The sequence below is a fragment of the Eurosta solidaginis genome, chromosome X (genome assembly GCF_040869045.1).
Source record: "Eurosta solidaginis isolate ZX-2024a chromosome X, ASM4086904v1, whole genome shotgun sequence".
In the NCBI taxonomy this organism is placed as follows: Eukaryota; Metazoa; Arthropoda; class Insecta; order Diptera; family Tephritidae; genus Eurosta; species Eurosta solidaginis.
Window position 1 is genome coordinate 125021016 of NC_090324.1, and position 17718 is coordinate 125038733.

Here is a 17718-nt window from a genome sequence, read left to right on the forward strand (position 1 = left end):
GTCTTCGGCTGTGCCGAAGACTTCATACCTTTCATGAATGGGGCTGAACAATAATCTTATCCCGTTCGTAATCTCCGAATAATCGGATGTATAAGATAAGAAATATATAGTGAACAGATCTGCATACCTTAACGATTTTTAAGATAAATATAAAATTAACAAGTAAGAACGGGACTGTCTTCGGCTGTGCCGAAAACTTCATACCTTTCATGAATGGGGCTGAACAATAATCTTATCCCGTTCGTAATCTCCGAATAATCGGATGTATAAGATAAGAAATATATAGTGAACAGATCTGCATACCTTAACGATTTTTAAGATAAATATAAAATTAAAAACAGGTAGGTACTTTGTGTGAGGATGCAAAGTTTCTGGTTTTTTGTGGTCTGCGTGTAAAAAATATGACTGCGAATCACGTATTTCAACAATATATTGCGTAAACGTAACTATTTGATGAAATTTGATGAATTTTGAAGCTTCTAGCCGTAAAAAGTGGCAAAAATTGAGTTTATATGGGGTATATAATATATGTATATACCACCGATCTCTATGATTTTTTCAGACAACAATATATGCTATACACGTAAGCATTTGGTGAAATTTGAAGCTTCTAGCTGTTAAAATGGGGAAGAAATTGCGCAAAGTTTCTTATCTGAACAATCGGTTGTATGGGATATATACTATATATACCCCGGTATCTATGATTTTCTCAGACAACAATATATGCTATACACGTAAGCATTTAGTGAAATTTGAACATATCTAAACAATTTTTAAGATAAATATAAAATAAAAAATAGGTAGGTAATCTGTGTGAGGATGCAAAGCTTCACGTTTTTTGTGGTCTGCATGTAAAAACTATGACTACGAATCACGTATTTCAAAAATATATGACGTAAACGTAACTATTTGATGAAATTTGATGAATTTTGAAGCTTCTAGCCGTAAAAAAGGGGCAAAAATGACAGTTTATATGAAGTATATAATATATATACCACCGATCTCTATGATTTTTTCAGACAACAATATATGCTATATACGTAAGCATATGGTGAAATTTGAAGCGTCTAGCTGTTAAAAAGGGGCAGAAATTGCGCAAAGTTTCTTAACTGAACAATCGGTTGTATGAGATATATACTATATATACCATCGATCTCAATGATTTTTTTCAGACAACAATATATGCCATACACGTAAGCATTTGGTGAAAGTTGAAGCTTCTAGCTGTTAAAATGGGGAAGAAATTGCGCAAAGTTTCTTATCTGAACAATCGGTTGTATGGGATATATACTATATATACCACCGGTGTCTATGATTTTCTCAGACAACAATATATGCTATACACGTAAGTATTTAGTGAAATTTGAACATATCTAAACGATTTTTAGGATAAATATAAAATAAAAAATAGGTAGGTAATCTGTGTGAGGATGCAAAGCTTCACGTTTTTTGTGGTCTGCATGTAAAAAGTATGACTACGAATCACGTATTTCAAAAATATATGACGTAAACGTAACTATTTGATGAAATTTGATGAATTTTGAAGCTTCTAGCCGTAAAAAAGGGGCAAAAATGAGAGTTTATATGAAGTATATAATATATATACCACCGATCTCTATGATTTTTTCAGACAACAATATATGCTATATACGTAAGCATTTTGTGAAATTTGAAGCTTCTAGCTGTTAAAACGGGGCAGAAATTGCGCAAAGTTTCTTATCTGAACAATCGGTTGTATGAGATATATACTATATATACAACCGATCTCTATGATTTTTTCAGACAACAATATATGCTATATACTTAAGCATTTGCTGAAATTTGAAGCTTCTAGCTGTTAAAATGGGGTAGAAATTGCGAAAAGTTTCTTATCTGAACAATCGGTTGTATGAGATATATACTATATATACAACCGATCTTTATGATTTTTTCAGACAACAATATATGCTATATACGTAAGCAATCGGTGAAATTTGAAGCTTATAGCTGTTAAAATAGGGTAGAAATTACGAAAAGTTCCTTATCTGAACAATCGGTTGTGGGGGATATATACTATATATACGACCGATCTCATCAATTTTTTCAGAAACAATATGTGCAATATACGAAAGTATATGGTGAAGTTTGAAGCTTCAATCTGTTAAATTGGGTAAGATATTACAAAAAACCCCTTTTTCTGAAAAATCGGTTGTATGGAGGATATATGCTATAGTGGTCCGATCCGGTCGGTTCCGACAAATGTCTAATCGGACACCCAAATACACCCGCTCACCAAATTTTATCAAGATATCTCAAAAATTGAGGGACTAGTTTGCATACAAACAGACAGACGGACAGACGGACAGACGGACATGGCTAAATCAACTCAGCTCTTCAACCTGATTATTTCGGTATACTTAATGGTGGGTCTATCTATTTTCCTTTAAGGACTTACAATTTTCGGTTTCGTGACGAAATTAATATACCATTTCATTTTCATGAAAGGTATAAAAACAGGTAGGTACTTTGTGTGAGGATGCAAAGTTTCTGGTTTTTTGTGGTCTGCGTGTAAAAAATATGACTGCGAATCACGTGTTTCAACAATATATTGCGTAAACGTAACTATTTGATGAAATTTGATGAATTTTGAAGCTTCTAGCCGTAAAAAGGGGCAAAAATTGAGTTTATATGGGGTATATAATATATGTATATACCACCGATCTCTATGATTTTTTCAGACAACAATATATGCTATACACGTAAGCATTTGGTGAAATTTGAAGCTTCTAGCTGTTAAAATGGGGAAGAAATTGCGCAAAGTTTCTTATCTGAACAATCGGTTGTATGGGATATATACTATATATACCCCGGTATCTATGATTTTCTCAGACAACAATATATGCTATACACGTAAGCATTTAGTGAAATTTGAACATATCTAAACAATTTTTAAGATAAATATAAAATAAAAAATAGGTAGGTAATCTGTGTGAGGATGCAAAGCTGCACGTTTTTTGTTGTCTGCATGTAAAAACTATGACTACGAATCACGTATTTCAAAAATATATGACGTAAACGTAACTATTTGATGAAATTTGATGAATTTTGAAGCTTCTAGCCGTAAAAAAGGGGCAAAAATGACAGTTTATATGAAGTATATAATATATATACCACCGATCTCTATGATTTTTTCAGACAACAATATATGCTATATACGTAAGCATATGGTGAAATTTGAAGCGTCTAGCTGTTAAAAAGGGGCAGAAATTGCGCAAAGTTTCTTAACTGAACAATCGGTTGTATGAGATATATACTATATATACCATCGATCTCAATGATTTTTTCAGACAACAATATATGCTATACACGTAAGCATTTGGTGAAAGTTGAAGCTTCTAGCTGTTAAAATGGGGAAGAAATTGCGCAAAGTTTCTTATCTGAACAATTGGTTGTATGGGATATATACTATATATACCACCGGTATCTATGATTTTCTCAGACAACAATATATGCTATACACGTAAGTATTTAGTGAAATTTGAACATATCTAAACGATTTTTAAGATAAATATAAAATAAAAAATAGGTAGGTAATCTGTGTGAGGATGCAAAGCTTCACGTTTTTTGTGGTCTGCATGTAAAAAGTATGACTACGAATCACGTATTTCAAAAAGATATGACGTAAACGTAACTATTTGATGAAATTTGATGAATTTTGAAGCTTCTAGCCGTAAAAAAGGGGCAAAAATGAGAGTTTATATGAAGTATATAATATATATACCACCGATCTCTATGATTTTTTCAGTCAACAATATATGCTATATACGTAAGCATTTTGTGAAATTTGAAGCTTCTAGCTGTTAAAACGGGGCAGAAATTGCGCAAAGTTTCTTATCTGAACAATCGGTTGTATAAGATATATACTATATATACAACCGATCTCTATGATTTTTTCAGACAACAATATATGCTATATACTTAAGCATTTGCTGAAATTTGAAGCTTCTAGCTGTTAAAATGGGGTAGAAATTGCGAAAAGTTTCTTATCTGAACAATTGGTTGTGTGAGATATATACTATATATACAACCGATCTCTATGATTTTTTCAGACAACATAATATGCTATATACGTAGGCAATCGGTGAAATTTTAAGCTTATAGCTGTTAAAATGGGGTAGAAATTGCGAAAAGTTTCTTATCTGAACAATCGGTTGTATGAGATATATACTATATATACAACCGATCTCTATGATTTTTTCAGACAACAATATATGCTATATACGTAAGCAATCGGTGAAATTTGAAGCTTATAGCTGTTAAAATAGGGTAGAAATTACGAAAAGTTCCTTATCTGAACAATCGGTTGTGGGGGATATATACTATATATACGACCGATCTCATCAATTTTTTCAGGCAACAATATGTGCAATATATGAAAGTATATGGTGAAGTTTGAAGCTTCAATCTGTTAAATTGGGTAAGATATTACAAAAAACCCCTTTTTCTGAAAAATCGGTTGTATGGAGGATATATGCTATAGTGGTCCGATCCGGTCGGTTCCGACAAATGTCTAATCGGACACCCAAATACACCCGCTCACCAAATTTTATCAAGATATCTCAAAAATTGAGGGACTAGTTTGCATACAAACAGACAGACGGACAGACGGACAGACGGACATGGCTAAATCAACTCAGCTCTTCAACCTGATTATTTCGGTATACTTAATGGTGGGTCTATCTATTTTCCTTTAAGGACTTACAATTTTCGGTTTCGTGACGAAATTAATATACCATTTCATTTTCATGAAAGGTATAAAAATGACGGGAAATCAGAACCCAAAGAAATAAAAAAAATTTCACAAACAAAAAAAAATCAAGTAAGTAAACAAAACTTAACCGATAACTGTAGTTGTTGTTTTATCGGCCTTCATGGTTAATGTTTAAATAATAGTCAAGCTCTAGGCCAGATCAAATATATATTAATTTAAACCACAATATGATTATGTGTAAACATATATTTGTCAATATTTATTTTTGTCGATATTTCGACTTCATTCTGAAGTCATCTTCAGGAACCGTGGAATACACCTGGTCGACTTAACCGATAACTGAAAAAAAATTTACTAAAATAATAAAATATAAGGAACATAAGCATTAGACAAAGTATTATAAGGTATTCTATGTGGTTGGGCCTTAAGTTGTATTTGACAGGGGCGTGCAGTTGGCAACGCGCATGTCGAATAAAACTGCGGCCCAAATCACTGACATAAAAATGATATATACACAATAAATTTGCACTGAAAAGAAAAGGTCGTGTCCAAATTAAATGGTTCAAGTTTTATTATTTTATACGAGTTTTAATTTGCATAAAGTGTGGCTCAAATATTAAAGTCTTGGGTGATATTTAGAAATGATATTGTCCCAAAAAAGGATGAATCTTGTAATCGTGGGGACGTAACCCAACCAGCGTTTACTTGGATTTTGACCAAGCACGAGGTAACAGAAGCAGGTACCCGAAGCGGATGCGATATGGCGACGGTGAGGCTTTCCGGTGGAGGTAAGCTGGCATTTTTTCGGTGAATTCAGTTTTTAACAAGTGGTCGACCGGACGAGTGCAAAATAAAAATATTTTCAACATTAAATACGGGAATAAGAAAAGAAAATTAATAGCCAAATTTTTAATTTTTAATACATACGGAAAAACGAAAATTTCTAAACTAAATTCGTAAAGAAATAATACTAGAAAGCTAAATACAAAATTTTCTAAGCCTAATACTACATACGGATGTAATTACAAATTAAATACATACCGAAATAAAAATAGAAACTAAATACAAAATTTCTTTAGTAATACAATAAACTAAAAATCCAAATTTTCACCACTAATTACATGCGGAAATAATATCTACTTCAATAATCTAAATACTACGGAAATAATAATAAAAAACTAAATACAAAATTTTCTACATTAAATACAGCAGAAATAATACTAGAAAACTAATTACCAAACCTAGAACCTAAAATACATACAGAAATAATACCAAAAACTAAAATCCAAATCTACTAATACATACGAAAATAATACTACGGTAAAATTTGCATGCATTTGTCTTAACGGTCAACCCACGCCACCAGTAACGGCATCAACCACCACTCCACCGGGAAACGAACATAATTAGCAGCAGAAACAACTCCAGCAGCAGTAGCATTGGCGACGGCAGAGGCAGCGTTTATTGAAATTGAATCAAATACTTAAAAAAAACTAAAGCAATTGGAAAAAAATAAAAATTCTAGTGATTTACTCAAAATTCAAAATAAAAAATTAGATTGTAGAAATTAAATTTAAATATTTTAATGCGAAAATAAAAATAAAAAGGTATAAATTCAAGATTAAAACTTCAATTGAAAAAACTTTAGACTTAAACTAAAATGAAAAACTCAAAAACTCAATTTAAAAAAATAAAAAGTAAATTTTCGAGTCTGGATTAAGATTAAAAGTAAAAAAATGAAGAAATTTGGAAAATAAAATTCAAAAAATAAAGGGATCTTAAAAATTAAATTTAATTTCAAAATTCGAAAATCAAAATATATTAAAAAAATGATGTAAAACTTAAATTTAAGTGGTAATAGAGGGATTATATTTATAAGCATAAAATGAAAAAAAAATCTAATCTAATCTAATAATTTTTAACCTCAAAACAAATTTCAAAAAAATGAAAGAATAAAAATAACATAAACAAATTAGATTATAGAAATTAAATTAAAATATTTTAATGCGAAAATAAAAATAACAAGTAAGAACGGGACTTCATACCTTTCATGAATGGGGCTGAACAATAATCTTATCCCGTTCGTAATCTCCGAATAATCGGATGTATAAGATAAGAAATATATAGTGAACAGATCTGCATACCTTAACGATTTTTAAGATAAATATAAAATTAAAAACAGGTAGGTACTTTGTGTGAGGATGCAAAGTTTGTGGTTTTTTGTGGTCTGCGTGTAAAAAATATGACTGCGAATCACGTATTTCAACAATATATTGCGTAAACGTAACTATTTGATGAAATTTGATGAATTTTGAAGCCTCTAGCCGTAAAAAGGGGGCAAAAATTGAGTTTATATGGGGTATATAATATATGTATATACCACCGATCTCTATGATTTTTTCAGACAACAATATATGCTATACACGTAAGCATTTGGTGAAATTTGAAGCTTCTAGCTGTTAAAATGGGGAAGAAATTGCGCAAAGTTTCTTATCTGAACAATCGGTTGTATGGGATATATACTATATATACCCCGGTATCTATGATTTTCTCAGACAACAATATATGCTATACACGTAAGCATTTAGTGAAATTTGAACATATCTAAACAATTTTTAAGATAAATATAAAATAAACAAGTAAGAACGGGACTGTCTTCGGCTGTGCCGAAGACTTCATACCTTTCATGAATGGGGCTGAACAATAATCTTATCCCGTTCGTAATCTCCGAATAATCGGATGTATAAGATAAGAAATATATAGTGAACAGATCTGCATACCTTAGCGATTTTTAAGATAAATATAAAATTAAAAACAGGTAGGTACTTTGTGTGAGGATGCAAAGTTTCTGGTTTTTTGTGGTCTGCGTGTAAAAACTATGACTGCGAATCACGTATTTCAACAATATATTGCGTAAACGTAACTATTTGATGAAATTTGATGAATTTTGAAGCTTCTAGCCGTAAAAAGGGGGCAAAAATTGAGTTTATATGGGGTATATAATATATGTATATACCACCGATCTCTATGATTTTTTCAGACAACAATATATGCTATACACGTAAGCATTTGGTGAAATTTGAAGCTTCTAGCTGTTAAAATGGGGAAGAAATTGCGCAAAGTTTCTTATCTGAACAATCGGTTGTATGGGATATATACTATATATGCCCCGGTATCTATGATTTTCTCAGACAACAATATATGCTATACACGTAAGCATTTAGTGAAATTTGAACATATCTAAACAATTTTTAAGATAAATATAAAATAAACAAGTAAGAACGGGACTGTCTTCGGCTGTGCCGAAGACTTCATACCTTTCATGAATGGGGCTGAACAATAATCTTATCCCGTTCGTAATCTCCGAATAATCGGATGTATAAGATAAGAAATATATAGTGAACAGATCTGCATACCTTAACGATTTTTAAGATAAATATAAAATTAATAACAGGTAGGTACTTTGTGTGAGGATGCAAAGTTTCTGGTTTTTTGTGGTCTGCGTGTAAAAACTATGACTGCGAATCACGTATTTCAACAATATATTGCATAAACGTAACTATTTGATGAAATTTGATGAATTTTGAAGCTTCTAGCCGTAAAAAGGGGGCAAAAATTTAGTTTATATGGGGTATATAATATATGTATATACCACCGATCTCTATGATTTTTTCAAACAACAATATATGCTATACACGTAAGCATTTGGTGAAATTTGAAGTTTCTAGCTGTTAAAATGGGGAAGAAATTGCGCAAAGTTTCTTATCTGAACAATCGGTTGTATGGGATATATACTATATATACCACCGGTATCTATGATTTTCTCAGACAACAATATATGCTATACACGTAAGCATTTAGTGAAATTTGAACATATCTAAACAATTTTTAAGATAAATATAAAATAAAAAATAGGTAGGTAATCTGTGTGAGGATGCAAAGCTTCACGTTTTTTGTGGTCTGCATGTAAAAACTATGACTACGAATCACGTATTTCAAAAATATATGACGTAAACGTAACTATTTGATGAAATTTGATGAATTTTGAAGCTTCTAGCCGTAAAAAAGGGGCAAAAATGACAGTTTATATGAAGTATATAATATATATACCACCGATCTCTATGATTTTTTCAGACAACAATATATGTTATATACGTAAGCATATGGTGAAATTTGAAGCGTCTAGCTGTTAAAAAGGGGCAGAAATTGCGCAAAGTTTCTTAACTTAACAATCGGTTGTATGAGATATATACTATATATACCATCGATCTCAATGATTTTTTCAGACAACAATATATGCTATACACGTAAGCATTTGGTGAAAGTTGAAGCTTCTAGCTGTTAAAATGGGGAAGAAATTGCGCAAAGTTTCTTATCTGAACAATCGGTTGTATGGGATATATACTATATATACCACCGGTATCTATGATTTTCTCAGACAACAATATATGCTATACACGTAAGGAATTAGTGAAATTTGAACATATCTAAACGATTTTTAAGATAAATATAAAATAAAAAATAGGTAGGTAATCTGTGTGAGGATGCAAAGCTTCACGTTTTTTGTGGTCTGCATGTAAAAACTATGACTACGAATCACGTATTTCAAAAATATATGACGTAAACGTAACTATTTGATGAAATTTGATGAATTTTGAAGCTTCTAGCCGTAAAAAAGGGGCAAAAATGAGAGTTTATATGAAGTATATAATATATATACCACCAATCTCTATGATTTTTTCAGACAACAATATATGCTATATACGTAAGCATTTTGTGAAATTTGAAGCTTCTAGCTGTTAAAACGGGGCAGAAATTGCGCAAAGTTTCTTATCTGAACAATCGGTTGTATGAGATATATACTATATATACAACCGATCTCTATGATTTTTTCAGACAACAATATATGCTATATACTTAAGCATTTGCTGAAATTTGAAGCTTCTAGCTGTTAAAATGGGGTAGAGATTGCGAAAAGTTTCTTATCTGAACAATCGGTTGTGTGAGATATATACTATATATACAACCGATCTCTATGATTTTTTCAGACAACATAATATGCTATATACGTAGGCAATCGGTGAAATTTTAAGCTTATAGCTGTTAAAATGGGGTAGAAATTGCGAAAAGTTTCTTATCTGAACAATCGGTTGTATGAGATATATACTATATATACAACCGATCTCTATGATTTTTTCAGACAACAATATATGCTATATACGTAAGCAATCGGTGAAATTTGAAGCTTATAGCTGTTAAAATAGGGTAGAAATTACGAAAAGTTCCTTATCTGAACAATCGGTTGTGGGGGATATATACTATATATACTACCGATCTCATCAATTTTTTCAGGCAACAATATGTGCAATATACGAAAGTATATGGTGAAGTTTGAAGCTTCAATCTGTTAAATTGGGTAAGATATTACAAAAAACCCCTTTTTCTAAAAAATCGGTTGTATGGAGGATATATGCTATAGTGGTCCGATCCGGTCGGTTCCGACAAATGTCTAATCGGACACCCAAATACACCCGCTCACCAAATTTTATCAAGATATCTCAAAAATTGAGGGACTAGTTTGCATACAAACAGACAGACGGACAGACGGACAGACGGACATGGCTAAATCAACTCAGCTCTTCAACCTGATTATTTCGGTATACTTAATGGTGGGTCTATCTATTTTCCTTTAAGGACTTACAATTTTCGGTTTCGTGACGAAATTAATATACCATTTCATTTTCATGAAAGGTATAAAAATAGGTAGGTAATCTGTGTGAGGATGCAAATCTTCACGTTTTTTGTGGTCTGCATGTAAAAAGTATGACTACGAATCACGTATTTCAAAAATATATGACGTAAACGTAACTATTTGATGAAATTTGATCAATTTTGAAGCTTCTAGCCGTAAAAAAGGGGCAAAAATGAGAGTTTATATGAAGTATATAATATATATACCACCGATCTCTATGATTTTTTCAGACAACAATATATGCTATATACGTAAGCATTTTGTGAAATTTGAAGCTTCTAGCTGTTAAAACGGGGCAGAAATTGCGCAAAGTTTCTTATCTGAACAATCGGTTGTATGAGATATATACTATATATACAACCGATCTCTATGATTTTTTCAGACAACAATATATGCTATATACGTAAGCAATCGGTGAAATTTTAAGCTTCTAGCTGTTAAAATGGGGTAGAAATTGCGAAAAGTTTCTTATCTGAACAATCGGTTGTGTGAGATATATACTATATATACAACCGATCTCTATGATTTTTTCAGACAACAATATATGCTATATACGTAAGCAATCGGTGAAATTTTAAGCTTATAGCTGTTAAAATGGGGTAGAAATTGCGAAAAGTTTCTTATCTGAACAATCGGTTGTGTGAGATATATACTATATATACAACCGATCTCTATGATTTTTTCAGACAACAATATATGCTATATACGTAAGCAATCGGTGAAATGTTAAGCTTATATCTGTTAAAATGGGGTAGAAATTGCGAAAAGTTTCTTATCTGAACAATCGGTTGTATGAGATATATACTATATATACAACCGATCTCTATGATTTTTTCAGACAACAATACATGTTATATACGTAAGCAATTGGTGAAATTTGAAGCTTCTAGCTGTTAAAATGGGGTAGAAATTGCGAAAAGTTTCTTATCTGAACAATCGGCTGTGTGAGATATATACTATATATACAACCGATCTCTATGATTTTTTCAGACAACAATATGTGCTATATACGTAAGCAATCGGTGAAATTTTAAGCTTATAGCTGTTAAAATGGGGTAGAAATTGCGAAAAGTTTCTTATCTGAACAATCGGTTGTATGAGATATATACTATATATACAACCGATCTCTATGATTTTTTCAGACAACAATATATGCTATATACGTAAGCAATCGGTGAAATTTGAAGCTTATAGCTGTTAAAATGGGGTAGTAATTACGAAAAGTTCCTTATCTGAACAATCGGTTGTGGGGGATATATACTATATATACTACCGATCTCATCAATTTTTTCAGGCAACAATATGTGCAATATACGAAAGTATATGGTGAAGTTTGAAGCTTCAATCTGTTAAATTGGGTAAGATATTACAAAAAACCCCTTTTTCTGAAAAATCGGTTGTATGGAGGATATATGCTATAGTGGTCCGATCCGGTCGGTTCCGACAAATGTCTAATCGGACATCCAAATACACCCGCTCACCAAATTTTATCAAGATATCTCAAAAATTTAGGGACTAGTTTGCATACAAACAGACAGACGGACAGACGGACAGACGGACATGGCTAAACCAACTCAGCTCTTCAACCTGATTATTTCGGTATACTTAATGGTGGGTCTATCTATTTTCCTTTAAGGACTTACAATTTTCGGTTTCGTGACGAAATTAATATACCATTTCATTTTCATGAAAGGTATAAAAATAGGTAGGTAATCTGTGTGAGGATGCAAAGCTTCACGTTTTTTGTGGTCTGCATGTAAAAAGTATGACTACGAATCACGTAATTCAAAAATATATGACGTAAACGTAACTATTTGATGAAATTTGATGAATTTTGAAGCTTCTAGCCGTAAAAAAGGGGCAAAAATGAGAGTTTATATGAAGTATATAATATATATACCACCGATCTCTATGATTTTTTCAGACAACAATATATGCTATATACGTAAGCATTTTGTGAAATTTGAAGCTTCTAGCTGTTAAAACGGGGCAGAAATTGCGCAAAGTCTCTTATCTGAACAATCGGTTGTATGAGATATATACTATATATACAACCGATCTCTATGATTTTTTCAGACAACAATATATGCTATATACTTAAGCATTTGCTGAAATTTGAAGCTTCTAGCTGTTAAAATGGGGTAGAAATTGCGAAAAGTTTCTTATCTGAACAATCGGTTGTGTGAGATATATACTATATATACAACCGATCTCTATGATTTTTTCAGACAACATAATATGCTATATACGTAGGCAGTCGGTGAAATTTTAAGCTTATAGCTGTTAAAATGGGGTAGAAATTGCGAAAAGTTTCTTATCTGAACAATCGGTTGTATGAGATATATACTATATATACAACCGATCTCTATGATTTTTTGAGACAACAATATATGCTATATACGTAAGCAATCTGTGAAATTTGAAGCTTATAGCTGTTAAAATAGGGTAGAAATTACGAAAAGTTCCTTATCTGAACAATCGGTTGTGGGGGATATATACTATATATACGACCGATCTCATCAATTTTTTCAGGCAACAATATGTGCAATATACGAAAGTATATGGTGAAGTTTGAAGCTTCAATCTGTTAAATTGGGTAAGATATTACAAAAAACCCCTTTTTCTGAAAAATCGGTTGTATGGAGGATATATGCTATAGTGGTCCGATCCGGTCGGTTCCGACAAATGTCTAATCGGACACCCAAATACACCCGCTCACCAAATTTTATCAAGATATCTCAAAAATTGAGGGACTAGTTTGCATACAAACAGACAGACGGGCAGACGGACAGACGGACATGGCTAAATCAACTCAGCTCTTCAACCTGATTATTTCGGTATACTTAATGGTGGGTCTATCTATTTTCCTTTAAGGACTTACAATTTTCGGTTTCGTGACGAAATTAATATACCATTTCATTTACATGAAAGGTATAAAAATAGGTAGGTAATCTGTGTGAGGATGCAAAGCTTCACGTTTTTTGTGGTCTGCATGTAAAAACTATGACTACGAATCACGTATTTCAAAAATATATGACGTAAACGTAACTATTTGATGAAATTTGATGAATTTTGAAGCTTCTAGCCGTAAAAGAGGGGCAAAAATGACAGTTTATATGAAGTATATAATATATATACCACCGATCTCTATGATTTTTTCAGACAACAATATATGCTATATACGTAAGCATATGGTGAAATTTGAAGCGTCTAGCTGTTAAAAAGGGGCAGAAATTGCGCAAAGTTTCTTAACTGAACAATCGGTTGTATGAGATATATACTATATATACCATCGATCTCAATGATTTTTTCAGACAACAATATATGCTATACACGTAAGCATTTGGTGAAAGTTGAAGCTTCTAGCTGTTAAAATGGGGAAGAAATTGCGGAAAGTTTCTTATCTGAACAATCGGTTGTATGGGATATATACTATATATACCACTGGTATCTATGATTTTCTCAGACAACAATATATGCTATACACGTAAGTATTTAGTGAAATTTGAACATATCTAAACGATTTTTAAGATAAATATAAAATAAAAAATAGGTAGGTAATCTGTGTGAGGATGCAAAGCTTCACGTTTTTTGTGGTCTGCATGTAAAAAGTATGACTACGAATCACGTATTTCAAAAATATATGACGTAAACGTAACTATTTGATGAAATTTTATGAATTTTGAAGCTTCTAGCCGTAAAAAAGGGGCAAAAATGAGAGTTTATATGAAGTATATAATATATATACCACCGATCTCTATGATTTTTTCAGACAACAATATATGCTATATACGTAAGCATTTTGTGAAATTTGAAGCTTCTAGCTGTTAAAACGGGGCAGAAATTGCGCAAAGTTTCTTATCTGAACAATCGGTTGTATGGGATATATACTATATATACAACCGATCTCTATAATTTTTTCAGACAACAATATATGCTATATACTTAAGCATTTGCTGAAATTTGAAGCTTCTAGCTGTTAAAATGGGGTAGAGATTGCGAAAATTTTCTTATCTGAACAATCGGTTGTGTGAGATATATACTATATATACAACCGATCTCTATGATTTTTTCAGACAACATAATATGCTATATACGTAGGCAATCGGTGAAATTTTAAGCTTATAGCTGTTAAAATGGGGTAGAAATTGCGAAAAGTTTCTTATCTGAACAATCGGTTGTATGAGATATATACTATATATACAACCGATCTCTATGATTTTTTCAGACAACAATATATGCTATATACGTAAGCAATTGGTGAAATTTGAAGCTTATAGCTGTTAAAATAGGGTAGAAATTACGAAAAGTTCCTTATCTGAACAATCGGTTGTGGGGGATATATACTATATATACGACCGATCTCATCAATTTTTTCAGGCAACAATATGTGCAATATACGAAAGTATATGGTGAAGTTTGAAGCTTCAATCTGTTAAATTGGGTAAGATATTACAAAAAACCCCTTTTTCTGAATAATCGGTTGTATGGAGGATATATGCTATAGTGGTCCGATCCGGTCGGTTCCGACAAATGTCTAATCGGACACCCAAATACACCCGGTCACCAAATTTTATCAAGATATCTCAAAAATTGAGGGACTAGTTTGCATACAAACAGACAGACGGACAGACGGACAGACGGACATGGCTAAATCAACCCAGCTCTTCAACCTGATTATTTCGGTATACTTAATGGTGGGTCTATCTATTTTCCTTTAAGGACTTACAATTTTCGGTTTCGTGACGAAATTAATATACCATTTCATTTTCATGAAAGGTATAAAAATAGGTAGGTAATCTGTGTGAGGATGCAAAGCTTCACGTTTTTTGTGGTCTGCATGTAAAAAGTATGACTACGAATCACGTATTTCAAAAATATATGACGTAAACGTAACTATTTGATGAAATTTGATGAATTTTGAAGCTTCTAGCCGTAAAAAAGGGGCAAAAATGAGAGTTTATATGAAGTATATAATATATATACCACCGATCTCTATGATTTTTTCAGACAACAATATATGCTATATACGTAAGCATTTTGTGAAATTTGAAGCTTCTAGCTGTTAAAACGGGGCAGAAATTGCGCAAAGTTTCTTATCTGAACAATCGGTTGTATGAGATATATACTATATATACAACCGATCTCTATGATTTTTTCAGACAACAATATATGCTATATACTTAAGCATTTGCTGAAATTTGAAGCTTCTAGCTGTTAAAATGGGGTAGAAATTGCGAAAAGTTTCTTATCTGAACAATCGGTTGTGTGAGATATATACTATATATACAACCGATCTCTATGATTTTTTCAGACAACAATATATGCTATATACGTAAGCAATCGGTGAAATTTTAAGCTTATAGCTGTTAAAATGGGGTAGAAATTGCGAAAAGTTTCTTATCTGAACAATCGGTTGTATGAGATATATACTATATATACAACCGATCTCTATGATTTTTTCAGACAACAATATATGCTATATACGTAAGCAATTGGTGAAATTTGAAGCTTATAGCTGTTAAAATAGGGTAGAAATTACGAAAAGTTCCTTATCTGAACAATCGGTTGTGGGGGATATATACTATATATACGACCGATCTCATCAATTTTTTCAGGCAACAATATGTGCAATATACGAAAGTATATGGTGAAGTTTGAAGCTTCAATCTGTTAAATTGGGTAAGATATTACAAAAAACCCCTTTTTCTGAATAATCGGTTGTATGGAGGATATATGCTATAGTGGTCCGATCCGGTCGGTTCCGACAAATGTCTAATCGGACACCCAAATACACCCGGTCACCAAATTTTATCAAGATATCTCAAAAATTGAGGGACTAGTTTGCATACAAACAGACAGACGGACAGACGGACAGACGGACATGGCTAAATCAACCCAGCTCTTCAACCTGATTATTTCGGTATACTTAATGGTGGGTCTATCTATTTTCCTTTAAGGACTTACAATTTTCGGTTTCGTGACGAAATTAATATACCATTTCATTTTCATGAAAGGTATAAAAATAGGTAGGTAATCTGTGTGAGGATGCAAAGCTTCACGTTTTTTGTGGTCTGCATGTAAAAAGTATGACTACGAATCACGTATTTCAAAAATATATGACGTAAACGTAACTATTTGATGAAATTTGATGAATTTTGAAGCTTCTAGCCGTAAAAAAGGGGCAAAAATGAGAGTTTATATGAAGTATATAATATATATACCACCGATCTCTATGATTTTTTCAGACAACAATATATGCTATATACGTAAGCATTTTGTGAAATTTGAAGCTTCTAGCTGTTAAAACGGGGCAGAAATTGCGCAAAGTTTCTTATCTGAACAATCGGTTGTATGAGATATATACTATATATACAACCGATCTCTATGATTTTTTCAGACAACAATATATGCTATATACTTAAGCATTTGCTGAAATTTGAAGCTTCTAGCTGTTAAAATGGGGTAGAAATTGCGAAAAGTTTCTTATCTGAACAATCGGTTGTGTGAGATATATACTATATATACAACCGATCTCTATGATTTTTTCAGACAACAATATATGCTATATACGTAAGCAATCGGTGAAATTTTAAGCTTATAGCTGTTAAAATGGGGTAGAAATTGCGAAAAGTTTCTTATCTGAACAATCGGTTGTATGAGATATATACTATATATACAACCGATCTCTATGATTTTTTCAGACAACAATATATGCTATATACGTAAGCAATCGGTGAAATTTGAAGCTTATAGCTGTTAAAATGGGGTAGAAATTACGAAAAGTTCCTTATCTGAACAATCGGTTGTGGGGGATATATACTATATATACGACCGATCTCATCAATTTTTTCAGGCAACAATATGTGCAATATACGAAAGTATATGGTGAAGTTTGAAGCTTCAATCTGTTAAATTGGGTAAGATATTACAAAAAACCCCTTTTTCTGAAAAATCGGTTGTATGGAGGATATATGCTATAGTGGTCCGATCCGGTCGGTTCCGACAAATGTCTAATCGGACACCCAAATACACCCGCTCACCAAATTTTATCAAGATATCTCAAAAATTTAGGGACTAGTTTGCATACAAACAGACAGACGGACAGACGGACAGAAGGACATGGCTAAATCAACTCAGCTCTTCAACCTGATTATTTCGGTATACTTAATGGTGGGTCTATCTATTTTCCTTTAAGGACTTACAATTTTCGGTT